The 16,009-nt window shown below is 43.8% G+C and overlaps 1 protein-coding gene across 4 annotated transcripts in view; it reads left to right on the top strand.

The window, feature by feature from the left end:
- Positions 1 to 16,009, top strand: part of WASF2 (WASP family member 2) — a 118,593-nt gene that overhangs the window by 69,198 nt on the left and 33,386 nt on the right. Inside the window, exon 2 of one of the 4 annotated variants that reach the window (XM_058444005.1) lies at positions 9,860 to 9,952. The exons of the other annotated variants lie outside the window; for them this stretch is intronic. The gene's annotated coding sequence lies outside the window, so the exon portion shown is untranslated. The remainder of the gene's footprint in view (positions 1 to 9,859; positions 9,953 to 16,009) is intronic. 4 annotated transcript variants of the gene reach the window in all.

The following is a 16,009-nucleotide window of genomic DNA, read 5'->3' as shown; positions in this document are numbered from 1 at the left end:
AGGGTCTATGGGTCTATCAGCTCAATGTAGACTTTGTGAATACACGGTATCTACTGTTTTGTTTTGTTTTGTTTTGTTTTTAATCTTGGATTTTGCATCTGTGCCAAAATGGAGGCATGGAGGCATCAGAAAGAGCAATGAGCTCACAGGGAGAAGGTAAGCGAGGCAAGTGCAGTTGTTATCTGTCTTTCTGCCCATGGATGATAAACTCATTATTGCTGGCTCCTCCTCTTGGGGGATGCAACTGTGGGATTTTTGGAGTTCCTCTGCTGAGATTTCAGACTGCAGTAAACTTATAAAGGAGGACTAATTCTCACTTGCTGGTCACTTACAACTGTCTACCTCATTCCTGAGGCTTCTTAAGGGGTACTTCACTATGGGGTACAGTGTAACCCCTGTGTTCCTCTCTGGAATGGTCCTATTTGAGTGAGTTGGAGTGGCTTTTTTTTTTTTTTTTCCACAGGATCTACATCTAGAACCAGGGAAATAAACCCCTTTACCATTTCCTTGGGGGAGAAACATTTCATTTTCTACACAGCTCCTTTCTTTGTTCTACCAGCTCCATCCAGACTTTCACCTTTCAACTTCTTCCAACATCTGTCAAACACCAGTCCCTTTGACTCCCAGATTTCTGAAGATGCATGTCAAGCTCTCTCATTAATTTCTTTTAAGCCTGTTATTTGAGGTTTGAAGTCAGGCTGAAGCTCCTCCCTACCTTTATCTGAGAGGAAGTAAAATAGTCAACAACTTTTTCCACAGATATTTTCTCTCTTATTCTTTCAACCTCAGCCTTTTATGTGGGTGGAGTGGTGATCACCTAATTCTCGAAGACCTGGCTGGGGGCTGTCTTCTCTTCTAATCTTACAAAAGTGGTCTAGCAGCTCAGTCTAGACTTTGTGAATACATGGTATCTACTGTTTTTTACTTGGTTTTTGCATCTGTGCCAAAATTCCAGAGCAACAGAAAGAGTTTTCTTTTTCTTTTCTTTTCTTTTTATTCTTTTGAGACAGGGTCTCACTCTTTTGCCCGGGCTGGAGTACGATGGTGTGATTATTGGCTCACTGCAACCTCAACCTCCAGGGCTCAGGTAATCCTCCCACCACAGCTTCTCAAGTAGCTAGGATTACAGGCACACACCATCATGCCTGGCTAATTATTTTGTATTTTTTCTAGAGATGGGATCTCACTGTGTTGCCTAGGCTGGCCTCAAATTCCTGGGCTCAAGTGATCCTCCTGCCTTGGCCTCCCAAAGTGTTGAGATTACAGGTGTGAGCCACCATGCGTGGCTCCATATATATTTTATAGTTGTCATTTGTGTGCCAGATTTTCACCAGCTCTACCCATATTTATTGAGGAAAGAAATGAAGAAGGGAGGGAAGGGAGGAGAAGGGAAGGGAACAGAAAAGAAGGGAGAAGGAGGCCGGGTGTGGTGGCTCACACCTGTAATCCCAGCACTTTGGGAGGCCAAGGCGGGCAGATCACCTGAGGTCAGGAGTTCGAGACCAGCCTAGGCAACATGGAGAAACCCCGTCTATACTAAAAATACAAAATTAGCCAGGCGTGGTGGCGCATGCCTGTAATCCCAGCTACTCAGGAGGCTGAGGCAGAAGAATCGCTTGAACCCGGGAGGCAGAGGTTGTGATGAGCTGAGTGCCATTGCACTCCAGCCTGGGCAACGAGTGAAACTCCGTCTCAAAAAAAAAAAAAGGGGGCGGGGAGGGGGAAAAAAGAAAGGCAGACAGCTTGGTGGGTAGATGGGTGGGACAAAAGTATTGCGGAGAGGAAGACAAGAAGCTGGTTTGGGAGATTCAGGGTCTTTTTTTTTTTTTTTTTTTTTTTTTTTTTTTTTTTTTTTTTTTTTTGAGACGGAGTCTTGCTCTGTCGCCCAGGCTGGAGTGCAGTGGCACGATCTCGGCTCACTGCAAGCTCCACCTCCTGGGTTCACGCCATTCTCCTGCCTCAGCCTCTCCGAGTAGCTGGGACTACAGGCGCCCGCCATCACGCCCGGCTAATTTTTTGTATTTTTAGTAGAGACGGGGTTTCAACATGTTAGCCAGGATGGTCTCGATCTCCTGACCTTGTGATCCGCCCGCCTCGGCCTCCCAAAGTGCTGGGATTACAGGCTTGAGCCACCGCGCCCGGCATGATTCAGGGTCTTATTAACATTTTAGGCCAAGTACCTGGAAAGTTTAAAACACCCTGTATTTCTTTGGACATGTGCTAATTATCATGACTTATTCTGACATTCCTTAGCCTTTTTGGAAATTTCTCTCCCTTGGCTGATAACTATCATTTTTCTCTCTTTACATTAGGGAGTAAGAGCTTTGAGGTACAAGAATGAGATGGTTGTGGCAGACAGCTCATGTTGGTCACGGTAGTCTTGGTCTCTAATTTTTTTTTTTTTTTTTGAGACGGAGTCTTGCTCTGTTGCCCGGGCTGGAGTGCGATGGCGTGATCTTCACTCACCTCTGCTTCCTGGGTTCAAGCGATTCTCCTGTCTCAGCTTCCCGAGTAGCTGGGATTACAGGTGCCTGCCACCACGCCCAGCTAATTTTTGTATTTTTAGTAGAGACGGGGTTTCACCATGCTGGCCAGGCTGGTCTCGAACTCCCGACCTCAGGCGATCCGCCTGCCTCAGCCTCCCAAAGTGCTGGGATTATAGGCCTGAGCTACCGCGCCCAGCCAATAATTTTTAACTTCTTTCTCTGCTCTGTCCCCGATTGGACCCCTGAGTTTGAGGGGTAAATGGAGATCCTCTCTCATGACCTGGTGGGATGCCAATAATCTATTTCTTTTTTTTTTTTTGAGACGGAGTCTCGCTCTGTCGCCCAGGCTGGAGTGCAGTGGCGCAATCTCGGCTCACTGCAAGCTCCGCCTCCCGGGTTCACGCCATTCTCCTGCCTCAGCCTCTCCGAGTAGCTGGGACTACAGGCGCCCGCCACCGCGCCTGGCTAATTTTTTGTATTTTTAGTAGAGACGGGGTTTCACCGTGGTCTCGATCTCCTGACCTCGTGATCCGCCCGCCTCGGCCTCCCAAAGTGCTGGGATTACAAGCGTGAGCCACCGCGCCCGGCCACCAATAATCTATTTCTAAAACAAAGGTTGAACTTGGGTTATCTTCTCTCAGGAAGCAGTGCTATCAGACTGGAGGTCCAGACACCCTCTTTATCCTTATCTTTGTGAGAGCCAAAGCACGAGAACCAACAATGGCTCCATTCATTTGATTTGATAAACATTTTTTTTTTTTCTTGAGATGGAGTCTCGCTCTTTTGTCCAGGCTGCAGTGCAGTGGCCTGATCTCAGCTCACCGCAACCTCTGCCGCCTGGGTTCAAGTGATTCTCCTGCCTCAACCTCCCAAATAGCTGGAACTACAGGCACGTGCCACCATGCCCAGCTAATTTTTGTATTTTTAGTAGAGATAGGGTTTCACCATGTTGGCCAGGCTGGTCTCGAACTCCTGACCTCAAGTGATAGGGCCCTCCTTGGCCTCCCAAAGTGCTGGGATTATAGGCGTGAGCCACCGCACCTGGCCTTGATAAACATTTATTGACCATTCTCTTGGTACCTAGCGTGGTGGTAGGCACTAAGATTAGAGATGACTCATAGCAGCGGCCTCAGAGAACTCACAGTCTAGTAAGACAGCAAGTGAAAAAACCACTCATTTTAATCCTGTGTGATGGTATAGACATGGACAACGTGTTAGGGACATTTAGAGAACCATTATGGCATGTGGAAGAGGGGACACCAGCTTCCTTTGGGGCAAGGCCCATCAAGAGGTGTTTCGCTTGAGCTCAGACTTGGAAGACCTTACAGGTTGGTGGGGGTTGTGGTGGGTGGTCAAACTTGAGCAAAAGTATGGAGGTAAGAGAGAACAGGGTACAGTGGGGTGCGATGGGGAGGTCTGTAGGACTGCAAAGAAAGGTATATGTGTATGAGAATGTGACAGGAGATGAAACCGGAGGCATAGAAAGGGCCATATTGTGGATGACCTTTTTTTTTTTTTTTTTTTTTTGAGATGAGGTCTCTCTCTGTCACCCAAGCTGGAATGCAGTGATGTGATCTTTGCCCACTGCTACCTCCACCTCCCAGGTTCAAGCGATTCTCCTGCCTCAGCCTTCTGAGTAGTTGGGACTATGGGCATGCACCACCACACCTGATTAATTTTAGTAGAGATGGGATTTCACCATGTTGGCCAGGCTGGTCTCGAACTCCTGACTTCAAGAGATCCACCCATCTCGGCCTCCCAAAGTGCTGGGATTACAGGCATGAGCTACTGTGCCTGGCCAGTGGATGACACTTTCAACTGTCCTAGATAAACAGGATTGTCAGTAGAAGTGTTTCCATTTGTCCAGTGTTCGGTGTTAGTGTTTCTCTTACTATTGTCTTTTGAGTAACTGAGTTTTACCACTTTTTATTTCTTTGATTTGTTCTTTTTATGATGCCCAAATTTGGAACTCTCTTTATTCTTCAGGTGATTCTGCTTTGAGTACGATCTCGTCAAACCCTACACTCAGGCATTGTGGAATGGATGATACATGGCTTTTAAGGCAGTTTGGAAGGAGGATGATTTAAATGACCTTCAAAGACTAATGTCAAACCCCCATGTCAATGTCACTGCAATTCATGCATGCATGGAGAATAGGAAAGGAACTTAATTGTGGAGGAGGGGAATTGTAACCCTGTTTGAATGGGTAGTTGAAAGTCCTGGGCCCGCCCCTAAGGCTCAAAAGAGGACTTTCTTACATTTGCTGCCAAGAGGTCAGAGGGAGAGCCCATATAAATACCATCCTCCCTCAGGGTGTGTGAGCCAGTCTTATTCTTTTACTTCCACAGGTGCAGAACAGGCTCACCAAATAGTATTCTGATCTCCATTGAACAGAATCTGACATCATATTGTCCTTCTCTAGAAAATCAATCCCTTTAAAGCATGGAACATGGCAATTTGAGGTCAGCAGGCATTTAAAGACACCTTTTTAACTTTCAAGGGCTGGCCTAATAAGATATATTTTGTACAAAATACCAGTGTTATCAAGATGAAACTTGAATCATTTAAATTTTGCGAGGGACTTAGTTTTAGCTGCTGGTGTACCTTTTACCTGTGAAATTACTTCTTATTTTCTTTTAATGGTGCTGCCCTTCTGGAGCACTGTGATCATCATCAGGTATCAGGCTCCATTCCTTCAGCTAAACTTTCTTAACTGTTCGGAATCCATTAGTGTTTGAGATGAGGGAACCCACAGCAACCCATGTCACTGTCTTTTCGGACCATAAAATAACTTTCCATAGTTAGGCTGGATGACTGCAGAAACCAGTGCCTTACATAGTCAGGAGCTGCTGCAACATAGCTACAATCTGAACAACCAAAGGGATTAATCACAGCCAGCCTCATCCATTTCATTAATTTGTTTTGCCAAATGGTATCAGTGAGGCAGAGATACACCTTTGGCTAATTAATACAAGATCTGAACGGGAAAAATCTATTTCATTGAAATCCTTGAGAGTTGCTGAAAACACATGATATGTCTTAGTACTTTAAATAGAACTGTTCTAATTTGGAGGGAAACTGCTGTACAAACATGGCCCATTGATACCTTCACAGCTTATCTATTCATGCTGCTCTTGCCATTTCTGAATTTTGGAAAAAGTTCTGTGTTAATGTAAATATAATTTTATTTTTCTAAATACATACTCATCTTAAAATAATACTCATTAATAGATTTTGGTAGGAAAGCTCCATCTTCTTAATTTTTCATTTATATAAGCTTCTTCCCTGCATTCTAGAAGACATTCTTCAGTGTATAGACTGTGTCAAAGCCCATTTTCAAGGCAGTTTATAGAGATTTAGCTATGCAATTTATTTACCATTGGTCACCAAGAAAGTAAAAATGGAAGAACCAGAAGGCCGCTGAGGGACAGTGTTATAACAGCATACTCCAGGGGCTAGAGACCAGAGAGCAAGAAGAATGCTTGAGGGTGGTCCCAGGGAACTACGACTGATAGTAACAGAATAGCAATTAGGTAATGCAAAGTTCCGGCTACTGTACCAAAGACATTCCTTTTCTTCTTCTTCTTTTTTTTTTTTTTTGAGACAGGCTCTCACCCTGTCACCCAGGCTGCAGTGTGATGGCACAACCTTGGTGCACTGTAATCTCCACCTCCCAGGCTCAAGCGATCCACCCACCTCAGCCTCTTGAGTAGCTGGGACTACCAGTGTGCACCACCACGCCTGCCTGGCTAATGTTTGTGTTTTTTGTAGAGATGGGGTTTTGCCATGTTACCCAGGCTGGCCTGCAACTCCTGGGCTCAAGTGATCTGCCTGCCTCAGCCTCCCAAAGTGCTGATTGGGATTATAGGCGTTTCTTCTAACAAATTTTGTCTTGGAGTTGTCTTTACAAGTGAAGCTTTTGTGATTATTGGAATGCTATAGAATTCATCTCTAGGCTTCTTGTCCCACTAAAGCATTAGAATTTTTTTTTTTTTTTTTTTTTGAGACGGAGTCTCGCTCTGTCGCCCAGGCTGGAGTGCAGTGGCGCCATCTCGGCTCACTGCAAGCTCCGCCTCCCGGGTTCACGCCATTCTCCTGCCTCAGCCTCTCCGAGTAGCTGGGACTGCAGGCGCCCGCCACCAAGCCTGGCTAATTTTTTGTAATTTTAGTAGAGACGGGGTTTCATCATGGTCTCGATCTCCTGACCTCGTGATCTGCCCGCCTCGGCCTCCCAAAGTGCTGGGATTACAATCGTGAGCCGCCGCGCCCGGCCTTAAAGCATTAGAATTTAAAACAGACCCTTTAACATGATTTATAGCAGACAAGAAATACCAGTTCAGTTTGGGCAGGTGGTATTTAATTGCTCCTCTTTGCAGTCCCTGTAAAATTGTTTGTGGGTGAAATCACAACAAAGATCCATAAAGAACAGCTTTATATATATTTTGAAAGAGATATCAGTTTCTTGCATTTTTCTAATGTCAAAGGTTAATTTAAAATATTAATGCTGAAAAGATTAATTTAAGATATTAAATCTAGGCAAGAATACATGTACCTATTGTAATTACTTCCTTTTTACGATTAAAGTAATTGGATTATATTTAATGAGCTATTTACATTTAATAATTAAAAAAGACTTATCTTTTCAGTATTTCCTATATGCAGAAAGAGATGGGAGAAAACCCACTTCTGATATAATTATCTTAGTTTGGGCTAAATAGGAAAAACAACTGTGCTTTTTAGAAAAAGAGTCAGAAGAATATTATATTAAATATACATACACAGATTAAGAATTAGCCATAGGAGTGTTTTAGTTCATTGTAAAAGAAGATGAAAGATGAGGTGCTTTAAAAAAAAAAAAAAAAGTCCCTGATGAGAAGATTTGATGAGCTAAACAGAAAATGAAACTTAAAGTGATTCTCAGGGACCCTGTAGATAAAAGTAACCCGTCAGAAGTGTTGCAACCCCTAATGCCTAGCTGTTTGAAAACAGGAGTTTGAAAAGCAGTAGCATCTGCACATGTTATCTGAGGCTGGGATTTTAAATAAGCCTGTGTTTATGTTATTTAAAGGAAAGAAGTGAAGTCCCTGAGCATCTGTCTAAAATTGGGTGCAGAGAGGGAGAAAGCAGTATGTTATACTCATTAACACCATTTCAGTTTTAGGGTAAATAGGAATGCTTTCTTGTGTTAGCATGCAGTCTTTTTTCCATGGGAAAGAAACTAGTCTGGAATTTGACAGCACTTGTGTATAAAGATGAGAACTATGGGCGTATTTGTCTAACTTCTTAGTTTGGGTGTTTTGCGTAGAGTCAGTGTGGTGTCATGGAAAGAACATGAAGTTTGGACACAGTTGGACCTGGGCTTGAAAGCTGTCTGTCTGTGTGACTTTCATAAAGTTATGAATCACTCTGGGTTTTAGTTTTCTGATCTGTAAAATCAAAATACTACTGCTTACCTTGGAAAATTGTTTGGAGGACTAGAAATATTCAAGACAATGTGAATAAATATCAGGTACATTTTAGGAATTTCACAGGTATTTATTGAGCAGACACTGTAGGATGAAAAGAAATTTTAAGAATCCTACTTTGTCTCCATATAGTTGCTGTTGCTACTACTGCTTTATGTTAGGTTTAAAGATACTTTGTTTTTCAATTCCTGTACTCAGAGAGTTGTATACACCAAAAATCTGTGCTATAAAATAGACTGTAGAGACTGCTATAAAAGAGGTTCAGCATACCTCATTGGCACTTGGAGGGAGGAAAATGACTTTAGGACTGGAAGATTCAGGGAAGGCTTCTTAGAAGTGGTGACACTCACCAAGATGTTTGTGTGTTTTTATAAAGAAATACCACAATCCAGATAATAGTCTCTTGAAGAATGTTTTGCCTTCAAAGTACATAAAGTGAAAATACTGGATTGACTCTTGACTGTGATTTGGAAGACTGATACCCTTTGTTGTAATCCTTAAAATAGGTATAATGTAAGCAGAGGCCATCCATCTTTTTCAGTATTTGTCTCCATGTTCCTGAAGAGCCTGTCTCAGAAGGTAAGAGGCCCACCTACTTCTTGGCCTCCACTGAAACCAAATAAAAGAGGACCATATAGGAATACCTTTGTGTAATGCTCATTGTTGTTTAATTTGACCTGCTGTCTTTAGATTATTTCATTACTAGGAGGTAGGTCCATATAAACTCATCATTCCTTCGATTTAGTAATAATGAGAGCTATCAGTTACTGAATACCTACTGGGTGCTGGGTACCTCTCTGGAATGCTTACATATGTTATCACATCTTATCCTTAGAACTATCCTAGGTTGGCCGTGGTGGTTTACGCCTGTAATCCCAGCTCTTTGGGAGGCTGAGGTGGGAGGATCGCTTGAGTTCAGGAGTTTGAGACCAACCAGGGCAACATAGTAAGACCCTGTTCCTACAAAAAGTGAAAACATTAGCTGAGCATGGTGCTGCACGCTTCTAGCCCCAGCTACTCTGGAGGCTGAGGTGGGAGGATTGCTTGAGGCCAGGAGACTGAGGCTGCATGAGTCACGTTCACACCACTGCACTGCAGCGTGGGTGACTGAGCCAGACCCTGTCTCAGAAAAATAAAAACAACTAAGGCCAGGTGCGGTGGCTCATGCCTGTCATCCCCGGACTTTGGGAGGCTGAGCTGGGCAGATCACAAGGTCAGGAGTTCGAGACCAGCCTGGCCAACATGGTGAAACCCCGTCTCTACTAAAAACACAAAAATTAGCCAGGTGTGGTGGCGGGTGCCTGTAATCCCAGCTACTCATGAGGCTGAGGCAGGAGAATCACTTGAACCCAGAAGGTGGAGGTTGCAGTGAGCCGAGATTGCCCCCCTGCACTCCAGCTGGAGTGAAAGAGCGAAACTCCGTCTCTAAATAAATGCAACTATATTATAAGGTAGTTTGTATTTCCCCCATTTTACGGATGAGGCTCAGAGAGATTAACTGCCCTAAGGTCATATAGCTAGTGGCTCAAGAAATCCTTGCTTTCTTTGTCTGAACATTCTTCTGGATTTACCAAGCTATATTAAAAAAAAAAATTTTTTTTTTTTTTTGAGGTGGAGTTTTGCTCTTGTTGCCCAGGCTGGAGTGCAATGGCGCGGTCTTGGCTCACTGCAACCTCTGCCTCCTGGGTTCAAGCGATTCTCCTGCCTCAGCCTCCCAAGTAGCTGGGATTACAGGCGCCTGCCACCACGCCCAGCTAGTTTTTGTGGTTTAGTAGAGACGGGGTTTCACCATGTTAGTCAGGCTGGTCTTGAACTCCTGACCTCACGTGATCGGCCCACCTCAGCCTCCCAAAGTGCGGGGATTACAGGCATGAGCCACTGCGCCTGGCCTTTTTTTTTTTTTTAAAGAGACGGTGTCTTGCTCTATTGCCTGGGCTGGACTTTCACTCCTGGAGTCAAGCGAGGCTCTCAACTCAGCCTCCCAAGTAGCTGGGACCACAGGTACGTGCTACCACACTTGGCTAATTTTTTATTTACTTATTTATTTATTTATTTAGAAACAGGGTCTCACTGTGTTGCCTAGGCTGGAGTGCAGTGGCACAATCACAGCCTACTGCAGGCTCGACTTCCTGGGCTCAGACAATCCCCCCTTCTTGGCCTCTAGAGTAGCTGGGACTACAGGTTTTCGGCACTGTGCCTGGCTAATTTTTTATTTTTTATTTATTTTTTTATTTTTTGAGAGAGAGTCTTGCTTTGTTTCCTAGGCTGGAGGGCAGTGGCGCAATCTTGGCTCACTGCAACCTCTGCCTCCTGGGTTCAAGCGATTCTCCTCCTGAGTAGCTGGTTTTACAGGCATGTGCCACCACACCTGGCTAATTTTTGTATTTTTAGTAGAGACTGGGTTTCATCATGTTGGTCAGGCTGGTCGCAAACTCCTGACCTCGTGATCCGCCTACCTCGGCCCCCTAAAGTGCTGGGATTACAGGCATGAGCCACCACGGCTGGCCCTTTGGCTAATTTTTTGTGTTTTTCATAGAGATGAGGTTTATCCATGTTACCCAGGCTGGTCTCAAACTCCTGGGCTCAAGCAGTCTGCCCATCTCAGCCTCCCAGAGTGCTGTGATTATAGGCATGAGGCACCACGCCTGGCCTATTTTTATTTTTAATTTTAATTTTAATTTTTTTGAGATGGAGTCTCGCTCTGTCTCCTAGGCTGGAGTGCAGTGGCACAATTTGGTTCACTGCAACCTCCACCTGCTGGGTTCAAGCGATTCTTCTGCCTCAGCCTCCTGAGTAGCTGGAGTGTGCCACCACGCCTGGCTAATTTTTGTATTTTTAGTAGAGATGGGGTTTTACCATATTGGCCAGGCTGGTCTTGTACTCCTGACCTTGTGATCTGCCGGCCTTGGCCTCCCAAAGTCCTGGGATTACAGGTGTGAGCCACTGCGCCCAGCCTTTATTTTTAGTTTTTAACTTTGGTAGGTACATAGTAGTTGTATATGTTTATGGGATCCAGCATATTTTAAAATTTTTTATAAAGATAGGGTCTTTCTATGTTGCCCAGGCTGGTTATATTGATTATGTATTTTATTTACTATTTTTTTTTTAGAGATGAAGTCTCATTTTTTTGCCCAGGCTGGAGTGCAGTGGAGCAATCAGTCATGGCTCACCACAGCCTCAAACTCCTGGGCTTAAGGGATCCTCTTGCCTCAGCCTCCTGAGTAGCTGGGACTACAAGTGCACACCACTGCACTCAGCTGAGTTTTTCTTTCTTTCTTTTTTTTTTTTTTTGAGACGGAGTCTCGCTGTGTCGCCAGGCTGGAGTGCAGTGGCACAATCTTGGCTCACTGCAACCTCCGCCTCCCAGATTCAAGTGATTCTCATGCCTCAGCCTCCTGAGTAGCTGGGACTACAGGCATGTGCCACCATGCCTGGCTAATTTTAGTATTTTTAGTAGAGACAGGGTTTCACTCTGTTGGCCAAGCTGGTCTCGAACTCCTGACCTCAAGTGATTCACCCACCTCGGCCTCCCAGAGTGCTGGGATTACAGGTGTGAGCCACCGCACCCAGCCACATTTTTCATTTTTTATAGAGACAGGGCCTTGTCATTTTGCCCAGGCTGGTGTCAACTTCCTGGGCTCAAGTGATCCTCCCACCTTGGCCTCCCAAAGTGCTGGGATTACAGTCATGAGCCACCACTCCCAGCCAGTATGTATTTGTATATCCAAACATACCTAAACATAGAAAAGGGGCTGGGCGTGGTGGCTCACTCCTGTAATCCCAGCACTTTGGGGGGCTGAGACGGGCAGATCGCTTGAGCTCAGGAGTTCTAGACTACCCTGGGCAACATGGTGAAACCCCATCTCTACCAAAAATACAAAAAATTAGCCGAGCGTGGTGGCTCGTGCCTGTGGTCCCAGCTACTTGGGAGGCTAACGTGGGAGGATAGCTGGAACCCAGGAAGGGGAGGCTGCAGTGACCTGAGATTGTGCTACTGCACTCCAGCCTGGGTGACAAGAGTGAAACCTCATCTCAAAAAAAAAAAAAAAGTGTTATGATCTTATGGGACCACTGTCATATATGTGGTCCATCATAGTCCATCATTGACTGAAATGTTGTTATGTGGTACATAACTGTATTCTCTTGTAAGTCTGAGTTATAAAACGCATTTTAGTGTTAGAGAGATTTTTTAAAGACCACCTTGTCCACCTTCTGAGGCTGGAGGATTGCTTGAACTCAGGAGTTCATGGCTTTAGTGCACTATGATTGTGCCTGTGAATAGCCACTAAGTTTCAGCCTAGGTAACATGATGAGACCTTGTCTCTAAAATAATATATTTATATTTCATTGACTCAGGTGTACATTTTTTCCTCACATTTTAACATCGCTTTTTTTTTTTTTTTTTTTTTTTTTTTTAAGACGATCTCACTCTGTCACCAGGCTGGAGTGCAGTGGTGTGATCACTGCTCACTGCAGCCTTGACCTCCTGGGCTAAAGTGACCCTCCCATATCAGCCTCCTGAGTATCTGAGACTACAGGTGTGCGCCACTGCATTCAGCTAATTTTTGTATTTTTTGTAGACGGGATTTCTCCACATTGCCCAGACTGGTCTAAAAAGCCTGAGCTCAAGTGATCCACTCTCCTTGGCCTCCCAAAGTGCTGGGATTACAGGCATGAGCCACCATACCCACCCCATTTTAACATCTCTTGAATCGTAATGCCTCTTTCAATCAGTGGCATCCTAAATTTGATGAAATATGGTAGAAACCCATTGGAATTGTGACTTTCCCATAAATACTAGTGGTAAAGTTCAGGACTTCTGTTTATCGTATTAGCTCTCCTTGAAAAACCTTTCCCTCTGTTTTCTTACATCCAAATTCTACCCAGTTCAGATCTTAGGTTTTGGGTTTTGTTTTGTTTACTTTTGTTTTTTTTGAGACAGAGTCTCATTCTGTCTCAAAGGCTGGAGGGCAGTGGCATGGATCTTGGCTCATTGCAGCTTCAGCGTCCCGCGTTGAAGTGATTCTCCTGCCTCAGCTTCTCAAGTAGATGGGACTACAGGTGTGTACCACTACACCTGGCTAACTTTTAATTTTTTTTTGTAGAGACAAGGTCTCACCATGTTGCCCAGGCTAATCTCAACCTCCTAGGCTGAAGCGATCCTCCACCTCGGCCTCCCAAAGTGCTGGGGTTACAGGCATGAGCCACTGCACCCAGCCCCAGTTCAGATTTTTAAGGTTCCAAGGAGTCTGTTCAGTCCCTTCAGTTCACAGTGATCTTTTCATCCTTTCTATTGTCATAATTGAACTTCTATTTATTTGCTATATTGTTACTTAACTGTGGTTTTCTCTCTCTCTCCTCAACTAGATTATAAGCTCCTGGAGTCAAGGAAGAGATTTTATATTCTTTGTGTCTTTTAGTGTCTTCTTGATAAATATTCAGTGATTGATAACAGCACTATAATTAGTAGTTAACCATTAATACGACCTGAAGCTTATTAAGACAGTATTGTATAATGGTTAAGAGAACCATATATAAACATTTAGAACAGGGCATGTGCTAGATATCTATCTAGATGTTAATCATTCTACTACTACTACTACTACTACTACTACTACTACTACTACTACTACCACCACCACTACTACCATGATACTACTATTACTACTACTGTTGTTTTAGTTATTCTGTGCTAGGCACTGTGCTAAACATTTTATACATGCATTATTTCATTTTTCTTCACAACAACTTTACAGACAAGGGGTCATGAGAATGATTTAACAGGCTAGGAAATAGACTGAGAGATTAGACTGTTTGCCAAGGCTCCAAAGCTATAAAATGCGGCAGTGGCGGAGTGAAACCCACACCTGTGTCTCCTAATGTTCATGCTCTTGCTCTGCCCCACTGCTTACTAGATTTTTAGGGCTTTGGCAACTTCCTGGTAAACTGAGGTTAGAAAGGAAAGAACAGGCCGGGCGCGGTGGCTCACGCTTGTAATCCCAGCACTTTGGGAGGCCGAGGCGGGCGGATCACGAGGTCAGGAGATCGAGACCACGGTGAAACCCCGTCTCTACTAAAAATACAAAAAAATTAGCCGGGCGTGGTGGCGGGCGCCTGTAGTCCCAGCTACTCGGAGAGGCTGAGGCAGGAGAATGGCGTGAACCCGGGAGGCGGAGTTTGCAGTGAGCTGAGATCGCGCCACTGCACTCCAGCCTGGGTGAAAGAGCGAGACTCCGTCTCAAAAAAAAAAAAAAAAAAGAAAGGAAAGAACAGTTACTTATTTTTCCCTCTACTCAAGGACTTTAGCTTAGAAGTCTCATGCTTTGAGTGCTGACTAAACATTGTGAGAGGAAGTAGATGTACAGCTGCCCTTTGCTGCTGACTCTTAGTTGCTGGTGGCTTGGCCATTAGTGACAGATGTGTGTGTGACACTTTTTCAGGAATGAATTCTTGTTACAGCTGGCTATTGAATAGTTCATATGGAATTGCATGGCAATTTGCTCCATAATTCCACTCCCTGTCTCACGTGTAGTTGTGATTGCTAGGTCTCAGACTCTCCTCACTTAAGTTGGTGTATTAATAGTCACATCTCAGGACTGCTGCTTCTGCCTGCTCCATGACCACACAGTGTGTTTGTGTATTGCCCTGAAGTGTCAACAGAACATTTTGCTGAATTTTCTTCTTGTTGCTCTGCAGCCATCTTTTCCCTGGCCTTTCTCAGTTGTGTAAAGTTGGTTTCTTTCTTGGTCTTTCCATCCCAGAGAGGGTGCAGTTACTGCAAAGAGAAGCTCGAAATAAGAAGTAAGGCATCATAACAATTAAATGGTTACACAGCTAGCCAGATGAATTGAGACTTAGTGCCTGATGTGCAATTCAGCTCTTATTATCTCCTTCCTCTTCTATTTTCAAACCTGCCACTGTAGCTAATCCACCAGTGGGTACTCTAATACCTTGACCGAAGGAAGTTTAACCTAGTACAGTACTCAGTGCTGCTTGCAAGAGTCAAGAAACAAAGGTTGCAGTCTAGCCCCATCTTCTCCATCCCATAGTAAGATAGTAAAATGGGGTTAGACCCTTCCATTAAACCAAGCTGTGTATTAGACTTTTGGCTGTTTGTCTGGGAGAATACATGCCCAGGTTTGGCTTCCTCCCAGGTACTTGGAGAGGAATGCATTTTGTATCTGTCCTCTTATCTCAAATTTCTGGGTACCATCAACGGAGAGCACTCTCTTCTGTCATTGGCTATAAATTTAAAAAGAAGCGTTTGAATATGAAGGGTATTTTATTGGGGCTTGTGTGAGTTATTGACATATTTCTAGTAATCTAGTGAATGATTTGAACTGATGTGTTGAGGTTTGATACTTGTTTTGTGAGTGGGTGTTGTTTTTTCAGAACAGCTTAGTTGTTTTTCATGTTAAACTCCTGTGTAAATTTAATGTTCAGTTGATGACAATGGCTGAAAGAAATCTGATACCTTATTAGGGGTAAAGGGTAAGATTTCTCCATTTATGAGTACAATTATTCGTAATCTGTGTTTATCCAATCAAAGTAAAAGCCCATTTAGATGGGTAGTTTGAAGTATTTCAAACCATACAATTTTGGTGATATGGGTTTTACTAGAAATTGGCATTAGATTGGGAAAGTAAAATGAACTTTGTCTGTAACTGAAAGTCATCAGTGACCACATTGTAGATCCTGTGTAATTTAAGTGGATCCATAACAGGGAATTGGGCCAAGATGGAGATACAAGAAATACTTTATGCGGGTAAATCTTTTCCTCAGAGCTCAGAATACTTTGCATACAAAATCTCTGTTTCATATAGCATCTTTCAAGCATTTTTTAGTGTAGTTTACAGCTGGACTAGAGGGATGAATTGAAATTTTATCCCCGATTGCCTGTCATCATTAGACTGAAAGCTAGAATCCAGGTTTCCAACTCACAGTTTAAATGTATTTTCTTTTGGACAACCAGATGGATCCTGCTAAAAAGAGAGTCTAATTTTGGCCATTTAAAAGACAGTTTTCTATGAAAAAGTTGATACTAGAAGAAACCAATTT

Source organism: Hylobates moloch, unplaced genomic scaffold (genome assembly GCF_009828535.3).
Source record: "Hylobates moloch isolate HMO894 unplaced genomic scaffold, HMol_V3 SCAFFOLD_9, whole genome shotgun sequence".
NCBI classification, from domain to species: Eukaryota; Metazoa; Chordata; class Mammalia; order Primates; family Hylobatidae; genus Hylobates; species Hylobates moloch.
Note: the sequence above shows the minus strand (reverse complement) of the source record. Positions and strands in the feature narration are given on the sequence as shown.